The sequence below is a fragment of the Uranotaenia lowii genome, chromosome 2, assembly GCF_029784155.1.
Source record: "Uranotaenia lowii strain MFRU-FL chromosome 2, ASM2978415v1, whole genome shotgun sequence".
NCBI lineage: Eukaryota > Metazoa > Arthropoda > Insecta > Diptera > Culicidae > Uranotaenia > Uranotaenia lowii.
Genome location: NC_073692.1, coordinates 238,841,585 through 238,854,624, shown reverse-complemented (window position 1 = coordinate 238,854,624; position 13,040 = coordinate 238,841,585). Strand labels below are relative to the sequence as shown.

Below are 13,040 nucleotides of genomic sequence, written 5' to 3'. Positions count from 1 at the left end.
AAACGGTGTCTGCATTGTGTCTGAAGAGATGTAAAGATTATGAGATGGAAAATTTGTGATTTGTTGTGGAAAGTTTAGCTTCTATAAGATAGTAAAACCAAAAAAAAACTCGCGTCTTCGTTTCCGTTCTTTTACAAAAGGAAATATTTTTATTTTCAACGTTCTTACCCCTCAGAAAACGGTCGACGCTTATTGAGGTATTTATTTGTGTAATTTTGTTAACTGGTTGACTGAATCTGACTCTTATCTGATATCATCTTGAAGCAGAAATGAAGCTGATTTCGAAATACGTATCTCTTAAAATGATCTTAAACTGGACGTGCTATCGTGTAGCTAGTGATGCATACTTTCAGTGCCTTCGTCGAAATAGGACAAATAAGAAATTATCTCAGATAGGGGTGGGCTAAATGCAGCACGTTATCCAAAAAAAAGGGAAATTTGAGCCTAGGTAAAATCATTCTGACTTTAAAATGTAATGATCAAGAAGTTTTGGGACACATCTAGCAAAGTTTTACAACGCACGAACGAAAAGTGTAGAAAAATTAATATTAAAAGACTTCACTTTGAGCCTTCAAATATCTGGATGAGAGTCTCTTGAATACCCGGAGTATTTTTTTAGTGAACTACACTCAAAAATCATTTGAAACCATCGTAAATCTGAAAATACGTCTTTAAATTGGGGCAGACCAAGTTAAGAATTCGGCCTCTAAATAAAGATTTTTTTATTTTACCTTTGTTCCACTTAGAATCGGGCTGTTTTTTATGTACTAAAGTGTCCCAAGTTGTCGTACGAGAAACTAATGAAAGGTTTATTATTCCTTTAGAGAACATTTCTTCAGGATTGATTAACTCGTTGAAAAGTTTTTCAAGATGGTACGTAAGAAAAGGAAAAAAATGTGCACAGCGATGTTGAAAACCTAACATGGTCTTGAGAAATCATCGCCAAGGCTTTCAAACTACCGAGATCGACAAACCCCGGGCCAGAAACTATACCTTACTAATAAGTGAGTCGATTTAAGGTCATTTTTAAAATTCTTAAACCCTGTGGTCTAAATAGCTTTGTTATGATTCAAAACTCATCCATGAGTTTTTGCAAAATTGTTGAGTTTCGTTTCGTTTATAATTATTATAGTTAAACATTTTTTGTTTAATGTTACAATTTGTGCGATAAATAACTTGTTATTTGAACAAAAATAATAACTATTTTTGTAAAGTGCTCAATTAATCGCATCTTAGAAACTGCCAACGACGAGATTTTCACCGTTAAAGAGTTAGGAAAGACATTCTAACCGCTGACACCTCTAACAAAAAAACGAATTACCATATCTGTGTGTCTGATCAGTGTCGATGAATGACAAATTTTAAAGCACTAGAGTTTTTTAACTGAGATAATTTAATATAGATCTATGCGGTTTTTTTTACTATAAATTAGAGTTTAAATAAAAAGGCAGCATCTTACTTAAGGAAAACATTCAAAGGAAAATTTAATCAAACGAGTTTCAAACTGCGATACGTGATCCATACGCAAATCTTACACGAAAATGAAAAGCGATTATAAGTTTGCTAGGAACTGCTTGGGAAACTTGAGATAATCAGAGCTCTGAAGTACTCCAGGTATAATTGATATCGTATTTATTGTTGCTGTAGACGGTTTAAGAACGATCTTCAAGGTACGTTTTTATCCATATCGTCGTTGAAATGCCAAATACAAAATTTTGAGAAAGATTATTGCCAAGAACAGCATGATGAATCGTGTCAAATGCTTAAGAAAAGTCAAACACAACCATAATAACAGATTGTTACACAAACTTATATCAAAGAGATATTATTAACTTCAGATATAGCTTTGATGTCAAGATTTTCGCGGAATGTTAGTTGAATTGATCGATTTTCAATGCCAAAAGACGTACCCCTATTCAACAGCTAATTTTGTTTTTGCCCGATAAGATACGAAGTTACGGTCTTCAACAAAGTTATTCAGCGTCAAATTTCCTTCCAAGAATTTATAAATTGGCACAAAACCCAATACTCAAATCAACAATCCTAATCTTCCAAACTCTTTTGCAAATCCCAAAATTTTGCAATAACCAACACAAGATGCCAAAATAAGTACCTGGTTTCAGTTTTATTTCAAGAGTTACTTGTGAAAATCAGCGTGGTATGGGAATGGTAGGGAAGATTTTAAACAGCGAAACAAACCCTTTAAGAGCAGAGAACTCATACGATCCAGAAAGCTGCTTCAGAAGGGATCTGGAAGGGTACAATTAAGAAAATCCCACTTGACAGATAGAATTGAAAAGTTTCTACATAAAACAATCTCACCAAAATCCATTGTCAGCCGACAGTTCTTAGCGTGTTGTTCGTGATGAACTCATCGGGTTTTCAAATCTTCTTCATCTTCACATTTCAAACTATTAGGCACAAATTGAACTTTTTTATTTATGGTTCAAGATTCTTGAAAATTTGCCAGCCGAAAAAAACACAGCCCTTATCGACGGCCACAGCCTACCAAGACCACTAACCTTTGATGAAAATGAATTGCATTTATAAAATAAAATAAGAGATTCGAAATTTTCGGTTCGAATTTGCTTGATGTAAATATGATCCAAATGTGTGATTTAAGTTTGAAATTTGGCCTTAAATAAATTGCTTGATTAATAATGTTAAACATTACACCGAGACAAATAGAATTTGATGCATATATTTTACAATTCAATTCAATTCCATTATGAAAATCCAGTAGATCATTTAAAAATGAAATTGGGGTTTTTTGCATAAAATGAAACATAGAAAATTAAGAAAAATTCAACTTTATATTTGTGAATTTTAGCTAAATTGTGTGTACAAACTATTTTTAATTAAAAATTTTAAGTCTTGAAATTGAATTGACAAGCATTTTTTTTTGTTTATGTTCTCTTGAATTCCCCAACAATTTTATGTTGATGTTTTTATTGAAACATTCATTTACAAGCTAAATCTTTTCCTGAATTTTGAATCAGAATTCTGAACCTGAATTCAAAATTGAACTGTTGATCTGTTTCAGAATTTCTATACGATTTCTGAAATGTGCAAAAAATTCGATTTCCGAACCCTTATTCCAGATCAGATTATGCGCTAAATTTTAGCGCTCTCATTGATCAATCCATTATCTTAATGCCGTAGTTCTGGTTTATTCTAAATCCATAATTTAAATTATTTATTTTTATTATGTATTATGAATCTGAGTTTAAATGTGAATTTCAAATGATGCACCTGAACATGAGTTTTCAATTTTTTATCACCATTGAGAAGCTATTTAAAGCTAAGTTTTTTTGAGTAAGAATTAAGTTTAAGAACTTCGAGTTTGAATATAAAATAAAATTCATTTTTTTTTCATATTCGCAAAACTATTATAAAAATATTGAGTATGCAGATATTTTACAAAAAACATGATTAAAATTTGAAATGAAATGCAAAACCAAATAAGATACTGGATTTCAAAGCAGCTATTTATTTGTAATTTCTAATGATTATTCGAACTAAAAATAAAAAATCCTAAATTGGATACTGAATCGGAAATGCGAAAACAAAAATACAATTTCGGTTATGGGAATAAGGAATAATTTAAAATTTAATATTCAGACTTGAATTTCTTATAAAAACTGTAGCAGAATTTTGAACTTGGGATGGGTTTATGAGGTTTTGAGGTTTTTAGTCTATTTTTTTTACTTTTGAATAACTTTACTCTATTATTATAATTTTATTATAAATTAAAAAATTTTAGTGCAGAGTAGAATACCTCGCTTGATTTTTGGACCCTCATGGGAGGAAGGGGGGTTGCCCGAATTTTGCCCGGATTAATTCACTTCATATGGCAAATCAACCAAAAAAACGTGTTGTAATTTTTTTTATTTATGCCTTCAAAATGAGATTTTTCCAGCTAGTTTTGTTTAAAATAGTTATGGAAGGTTTTTGAAAGCATTAAAAACAATTCAAAACTGTCGATGAATTTTGATGAAAAAAAATTTTTTTTTTTCAATATTTTTTTCTTCGTTTTTGTTGAGTAATATCTGAGTTTTTGACAAAATTTTTTCGGTATTGCCCCTAACTTTTGGTCGTAAATTTTGGAATCAAATGTCCGAATTTTGCCAGGTTTTTATACAAAATTGCCCGGATTTGTCCGGCCTGGATAGAAACTGAAAAAAATCAATTGAATCGTTTAATTTGAGATGGACAACTATAGACGACAAGAACTATACATTGAAGAAAGTGACTAATGTTGGACAAATAAAAGGGCACATTCACTCAGTTCTTGCAAGAGTAAACCTGTCTAGGGAACATGACCAGGAAACTTTTTAATCGCTGAGGTTTGAAGAAAAATAAAAGCAATAGCTGAAGCTTTTTACGTTTAGCACAACCAGTAAAATGAGTGAAATAGCTGAAGGGTCTAGGAAGTTTTACAAAACTCAAATTTTATATGTGACCTCGTAAGTAGTTATAAATTTCCCGAAAATGATAATATTCTTTCCCCTGAATACATGCAGCATCATTATGATTAATCGATTATAAACGTTAGTGACAGGAATGGTAAAATTTTTGGATTGTAAAAAAAACTTCACCTTATAAGTACTTCTATTTGCCTGAATTTATTCACTTTATTTGGAAAATTTAACAACAAACTCAATCTAGGTTGTTTTAATTTTTCATTTAACGTCCAAAAAGGTTGTTTATAGCAAGCTTTATCCAAATAATCATGACCGGTGTTTTGGGAGCATAAAATAAGTTTTAAAATATGCGGATGTGTTTTGATGAAGAAAAAACTATTTCAAGTGATTTCATCTTGATTTTTTTTAAATAATTCCGTGGTTTTTACCAAATTTTTCCAGATTTGTCAGGATTGCGGGTTAAATAAATAAGGGACGATAAAGGGACTTCCTTGTGAAATAAGGAGTGTATTCGAAAACATGCAACTCAACAAATCATCAGCATCAACAAATCATCAGCCTCCTGGATCCAGAAGTACTAGACATATAATTTTCCAATTTTTCCTTTTTTTTTTATCTCTGGAAAATCCAGGCGAGACTTGTCAACGATCAGTTTTTGGCTAGAAACCTGACAGGTACCCACTAAAGAGTTCGTTTTGCTGTCCATTACAAAATTTTTAAAAATTTCTCCCAGCTTGCGGTGCAAATATTTTGAGCACGATTTGACAACCGTAATTTGATTATTTTACTTGTGAGCAGCTTTTTTACCTTTTAAAAGTTAAGTCAGGCCTATTTATTAGTCAGCTAGACGAACGAATCAGAAATAAATGATCTTTTTTTATCACTTCCCACATTGAAATTTTTGAATTGCGCTGGATAAAACCTCTCAAATTCCGCAATTTTATGGAACCAATTATATTCACTTTTATTCGCATTTTTACTTTTAGATATTCTAGGACCCCTTAAACGGGTTACCATGTGAAATTTGTCGAATAGTTGATTTCCAGCTGTTTTTAGGTCTCCCAGTGAGATTTTCCTGAACGTTTCTCTATCCTGCCCAAAATAAACTGTCAATGAGCTTTTCTTTATTGGACGGTATCTCAAAAACCTCTTGACAGATTATCAATTTCCATCCATGCAGAAGTAACAATTTTCGAAAACACTCCTCATTTTAAGTTAAATGAGAACAGTTGAACTAACATTTCTTGCTAGCAACGTCTGAAATCAGAACAACCAGGTAAAATTTGACTAGTCATTTTTGTGAGCGAAATAACTTTCCAGACCGTAGTTTTCACCAATAACGATAATGTTTACAAGTTGTTGGCCGGTAACGATGTCCTTCAATCGATCAGCTGGGTTCATCTTTTGACAAAAGAGGGTTAAAAAAGTCAATATCCTCCCCAGATAATAACTTCATTTTTCTTGGAACAGGAAGTGTGTTAAGCGTCTGAAGTCTGGTGAGACATTTTGGACACCAAGTGAAGCTTATATTGTTTTTAAGACTTTCTTTGTACTGTCCGTTAGAAACATTTAAGTTTAAAGCAAATAACTATGAGGTCGTTGAGTAGTTAAAAGCTCCACCATCTATAACACAACCAACTAGTACTTTGAAAGGATTTTTAATGAGCCAATTTCTCAAATGATTGAATGACATTATTTTGCTGTCCACGGACCAAATGCAGAAAAGATTCCAATTTTAAATCGATTAAGGTACTTTCCGTTGATCGTTGAACCCATTTCAACTATGGAAAGGAAAAGTAAAGTCCAACATGACATTGCAATTTTGCTGCCGTTTCAGATACACAATACACAATCATGGGAGGTTTTTAATTTTGACGTCTGCTCCAGTTGACCCAAAAAAGAAGGTAAACTCCACTTCCCAGCCTTCGATCTCGAGCAAGATGTATGTCACTGGTTCATCGAATTAAATCACTCATCATGGCATGTATGTGTTGTGGTTTGTGTTATGAGAAAGAGGGAAAAAAACAACAACACAAATCACCTTCCTTTCGTTAGTCCACCACAATCTAAACGTAAACATAGTTCGGTTCAATTGAAGGGTACCTGAAATACTTTTAGTTTTTAAGCTCCCATCGATCTTGGATCCCACTTTAAACCCCCGGTCTAGCTTATAAGCCAACATCCAAGTCTCGGCCAAATGTCAGTTCGACTCGGTAGTAAAATAGAAATAAATGCATCCATACGCTTATTAGCGCAATTTCGTTCCACATCGACCGTCTGCGAAGTTCAGCTGCTCCGGCCAGAAGACTCACGATGAGTAGACACACAGGCCTTATTTTAAAGCTAGAAATAGAGACTTGTGCCTTTTGGCCGGCCTTTGCTAAATCTTCAAGCGAGTGAAGGCAGCCAACTAATCGTCTAACTGTATTTGTACTTGAGGGAACCGCTAAAGCCCTCTAGCCAGGCAGAAGCAGCTCCAGCAGCAGATGTCATTGCCAGGGGACCGACCTCGAGGAGAAGGTTCAGTAGCTACCGTTTTTTCTCCGGTGAATAATCGTGGTGTTCACAAGTTGTCCCGCGCAATGCTTTCATCTTCTTTTCCCTGACTCTTTCACCAACAAACGGCTAAAAGAAAAGCGAAAAGAACATGAACCAGCCGAACATGAAAAAATGGCACGAAATTTCTCCATTTCGCTAGTTTAATTTCCTGGATCCAGTCAGTGGCATCCAAACGCTACCTTGTACTAGGCAGAGAAAAAATGGAAATAAATCTGGATTTTAAATTAAAGTCAAATGTCACATTGACTGTTCGTATTTGTGTTTGTTGATTGCGAGTGTGTGAAAATGTCCGATCGGGACTCGCACAGGCAAATCGCAAACTGTGGTTTGGGCAGATTAAAACTAAGGGGAAAAAAACTGGTCGACCCCTTTCCAACTTCAACCGATCGCGAAGCCGATCGAATGCGGGAAACGAGTTTTTTTCTGTACTCTGCGCCACTCGCAAATCGGACCGGTAAAAGTCGCCCGTCCATGGCCTTTACCTGTATCTGGTGAATGGAAACAAACCGGCAGCATTTAAAGGCAGGTATATAGTGAATAAAAACACAAAATCTACAGCTAATCAACCCGATCGATGCGACCAATCGGACCGGCAAAAACACAGGAGGGCGGACATTGCTGAATGCCAACAGTAGTGGACGGACAGCTACTGGCCGTTGTTGTTTCTTTTCCCAGCAGCTAAGCCGGAACCCGAAAACCTCCTTTGTCACCTTGATTGAACAGTTTTGCAGGTGTGGAAATTTTTTCGTTTAAACTTCCAGTTTTTTGTCGTGTGGAAGCAAAAATTAATGCAGAGAAGATACCGAAACAATAAAATTCGATACGCCAATGAAACTTAAGCTCAAGCGGAACGAATTAACAAACTTGAAATGTTCAATGAGCTTCAGACGTGTTTTTGATTCTTCCATTGCGGTTTCCTCAGACCTCTTCTTGGTTTAAAAATCTAGCTTTTAGTCGAGATAAAATGTTAATAAATAATAATATTTGCTTCTAATTTAGTGATTCTTTTGTGAATTGAAGTTTTGCATTTCTCCTGAGTTTTGCAAGGTTTGACATGATTATACATTTCAATGTATTTTCTGACTTTTTCGAATTGCCGAGCACCAAACATCAGTTTCGCGAATTCGAAAAATATTCAACATTCAAACATAATGATCTCATTGGCATTAGATATGATTATCCCATAAAAAATAGATACACTTTACTACTGCGAACGCTTTGATCACATGAACTAACTACTTTAAACTTATGAAAAATTATCCGTAAAAAACCAAATGTTTCAAGTTATATATCTCGAAGTTGTTTATAATTTTTGGAAGATTATTTTATTTTGCTTCAAATAGGCAACGTTTTGATTGTATTAATCAACTTACATTATGTTAAATTTGGAAAAAAAAATTGAGAAACTGTTTTTCATTCTGTTCTATTTACTTTTTTTTCACCCCTGAATGTAGGCAGCATCATCTATCATTTTCGTAAGTGACAGAAAAAGTGCAGAACTTAAAAGTTATGGCTGATTTTATCCGCGATTCTCCTATATTTTCTAGTCTATATCTATATCTATATCTATATATATAAAAAGCAATTATCTGTATGTTTGTTTGTTTGTTTGTTTGTTTGTTTGTCCTCTATAGAGTCAGCCGTCTTAAGAGCTAGAGATCTGAAATTTGGCATGGATACTCATTAGGACCAGGAATGATGAAAAATGTTTTTAGATTTTTGGACGACCCCTTCTGAAGGGGGTCGTCCATACAAGACAAATATTGTTTTCACGTTATTGACGTTATTTTCCGTCGGATTGTGATGAAAATTCGCACATGAGTGTTTTGAAAGACGAACAATCGATTACAGTTATCGAATTTAAGGTCAGGGTTTGGCCAAAGGGGTCATCCATATTCACTGATTAATGTTTTTGCAATATTGGCGTTATTATACACCGGATTGTGATGAAAATTTACACATGAGTGTTTTGAAAGACGAGCAATCGATTTCAAGTTTCGAATTGCGGATCAGAAGTCGGCTGAAGGAGTCGTCCATACCCAACTTTAATGTTTTTTGCGATTTTGACGTTATTCTACATTGGATTGAGATGAAAATTTCCGCATAGGAGTTTTGAGGGACGCTCTTTTGCTTTCAGGTTTCAAATCTTGACTCAGGGGTCGGCAAAAGGGGTTATTATCTGTTCACTGTTTTTACGATACACTCTTGATTGAGCATAGAATTGTAATGAAAAGAAAAGATAATTGATTTCAGGTGTCAAGTTTTGAATCGTGGTCAAAAAATGGCCGTTCATGTTAATTGCTCACTGTTTTCGCGATATTGTCGTGATCATGCATCGGATTGAGATAAAAATGTTCAGATGAGGGTTATAAACTATGAGCAATTGACTCCAGGTAGCATGTTCCGTGTCAAGGGTCGGCGAAAGGGGCGCCTATATTCACTGATCACTGTTTTCAAGTTCCTGACGTTATTTTACATATAATTTCAAAAGAAAAAATGGCACAAGGGAGTTTTGAGGAACGTAAAATTGGTTTCAACTATCGAATTTCGGGCCATGGGACAGAAAAAGAGGGTTTCATTGAAAGTTCAGTGTTTTGTGCAATAATTTTGTTGGAGGCAGTTAATTGATACCAATTTAAGTGTGAAGGTCAATCAAAAGAGTCGTGCACATAAACAAATAGTACATGTTTCTGCCATAATGTCTAGATTTTGCAACCGATCGAGAAGAAAACACTCTCACATAAATTTTAATAAAAAGCCAATCAACTGTTTAATTTGAATTTCAAGTAATAGTAACAGTAACGACTTTAAACATTGTTGAATTTTTTCCCCAAAATTGTCGAAAGAATGTTTCGAATTCATTTTTTAAACTCATTTTGACGTACCAATGATTTAAAGCGAAACGAAGTTCGTGCGGGGTCAGCTAGTTAATTATAGAAATTAGTGTTTGGACTTGAATATTTTTAACCAAATGAGACTTATCTCGCGTGATTTCTTTTTCGAGGAATCAAATAAAGGTGGTTTTCTAGTTAATGATGAAAAATGAATGTTTGGACTTGAATATTTTCAACCAAATGAGACTTAGGGTAAAACTATACAAGACGCACCAGCAAAGCATAATTGCTATTTACAGCGATACCAATCATTTAAGAACCAAATTGAAAGTTGACGACAATTCAAGGATGAAATTTACGTACTATCGAAAAGAAAAAATTATGATAAAAACACGATTTTGACTATATTTTTTGTGAAAAACTTAATCCGTCAAAACTAATAGACAGAACGCACCAACCAGGAAGGGTGGTAAGAAATAGAACAATGATTATACGGAAGGTAATTATTGAAACACCAAATGTTTAATTACATGTTCATCGTAGTTTTGTAAACTACCATTCTTTGGCTAAAAATCATTTAATATTGCTAAACTCACCGAAAATTTCGCTTTTCAAATTACACTTTTTTAAATCCTTACCTATAGATAAAACGCTTTCAAATAGGCAACGAAATTCAATTTTTTTTGACTGATATAGTGATATCGCGGCAAACATGGCGGCAGATGATTTTTTCGAGTCGAATATTGGTTCACCTTTTTAACGCGAATAAGGACGAAATTTGTCATAATTATGCATTGTTATCGTAATTTGGGAGTCAGCAAATAAAAAGAATGGCATTTTGTTTTGATATTTGGGTTTTCTCAAAAGTGAACAGCATTCAAAATTTGAGCGTAAAACACGTGATCTTGCGAGCATTCTACCCCAATTTTGATATGATTGATTTTAGTTAGAATTTGTGGGAAGGTGGTAAACAACAAAATATGTATTGTCATCCTAAAGTGCATACGAGTGAAAAAACGATAAGCTGTATTTTCATCAGATTGTGCAGGCTGGTTTGTCATAAAATCATATAGAACTTACATATAGAACCCATCGAAAATAACAAGTTTCAAGCTGATTCCATAAGTCCTCCTGTTTCTAAGAACTGAAGTCGTTTTTGTGTACTATTTTTTATCTAATAAGTGATGCAAATTCTTGTTATCTACAATAAAAATGAAGAAAAACATCATTTTAAGCCATAGTGCAGCGCTTATACCCCACCAAAAAATTAAAAAAAAAAATTCATTTTTCTTTTGAATAGCTCATGATGATTACAAATTTAACCATCACCTGTTATTTATCTGATTGCATTTAGTGATAATTTTAGTGGACAAAATATTATTAAATTTATTTTTTTTTTCTTTTGAAGCCACGAATGAGTGGATTACAAATTTCTGATTTCTGGTCACTTTTATATTACACTGAGTAAATTTGGGGTCTTTTTGAGTTTCTAAAACCCTGGGCTTACTTAATGGATCATGGATGAGTTATGAACTAAACGAAGCTTTTCAGACCATATGTTTTGAGAAATTCTAAAAAATGACCCCAAATCAACTCGGTCTACTATTATATGGACTGTGTCACATATTTGAGACTTATACAAAAGCTTGGAAAGTATTTAGAGCGACTTTCGATAATTCACTGTTAAAAATCAACTCATAGTGACTAGAAGTCCCTTTCCAATGCCAATTGATCAGGCAAAGGCGCACAAGACATGCAGTAAATGCCATTTATTGTTAAAATACCAAAATCTTAAAAATTTCAAAATATCTTACGTAAGAAATATTATATTGATAGTTCGTCATAGCCATACGAAACCATATTACTCAGGTTTTTTTCTCACTACATATTTGTTGGTTATTTTTAATGTTGTATTATTTATCTTTTAATGATTTTGAATTAATTAAAAAAAAAAATCTGGTTCTATAAGATTTATAGAGAGCCAATTCAAACCAACATGCCTTCAAATACACTAGATTATTCAAAAAAATCGTATCTTTTCGCTTTTCATCATAACAATCTTTTCAATAGGGAAATAGAAACAAAAAAGAAAGTACCACGATTTGACTCCATCTTATTTCGAATATGGCTTCATGGAGAAAAAATCTTTAAAAATCATTATGAGGTGCTTTAGAGACCGAATTCCTAGACAGTTTTTTCAGTGGTAGACACTACCAACTCTAAATTTACATGCGATTTACCGAGTTTAAGCTTTGAGGTTAGTTAACAACATGTTATCGTTTAACATTTTTGCGCCAATTCAAGTAGTATAGAATGATTTTTTCAAGATTTTCATGATTTTTAGGTAAAAAAAACATTACATATTCTATGGTACCTTGTGCTAAATTGATCTTTCTTTTATTTTTATAATCGAAATTTTTATTTTATTATATTTATTAGATTGTGGAAATTCATTTAAGATTATAGTAACCCCAAACCGAACATGCTATGTCTTAAACTAGGTCAGGCAAATAGAAATTTGCTGCAGCATTTTAAAGCATTTTTGTTTTACTTTTAAACAGAAAACTGAGCACTTTTAGAAACTAGTTGTAATCGTTTATGATAAAAACTCGAGCCGGAATCAAACAAAATCAACAAAACTATTGTTTTATAGATTAGGCATGCTCAGTTTAGTGAAACTTGTAAACCTGTCCAATGCTAAACTCTGTCAAAGACTTAAATAAGTTTTAATAATGATCATTCTAATGAAACAAAATTTGATACCTGGTCACTGGTTGGAGATTTAAACAGACCAATTTGCTATTTGAGCACATTTTTCATTTTTTTTCTGTTTTCCAGCCCTGGGTCTTGCCCAATAGAAAATTTGACAGATGAAAAATTTCGCCATTCACATATTTAGTAGAGTGCCGATTAAGTCTGGCTACGAATCACCCTACCAAATAAATGACCCTATTTAGTTTGCTGATCAATCAACTAATTATTATATCGGCTGATTAGTTGGCTCACACAATGACGTATGATTAGGTAGCACTATAATCTGATCGGATTAATCGCGAGAAATCGTTAAATTTTGTAGGTTGTCGTAGGACTCTATTAGTTGGCAAACTTTATACTTCTTCAATAAGAAATGGTTCACAACCCGGTTTCGTTTTTCCGGTAGGACAGGCTCGGATTAACGGCTACCTTGTATGGCTCAAAAGGAACAATTCGTGGTTCTCTACTA

The 13,040-nt window shown here is 33.5% G+C and overlaps 1 protein-coding gene across 18 annotated transcripts in view; it reads left to right on the top strand.

Moving 5' to 3' along the window:
• LOC129743777 (uncharacterized) overlaps positions 1-13,040 on the top strand; it is a 405,430-nt gene that overhangs the window by 15,000 nt on the left and 377,390 nt on the right. The window lies entirely within an intron of this gene.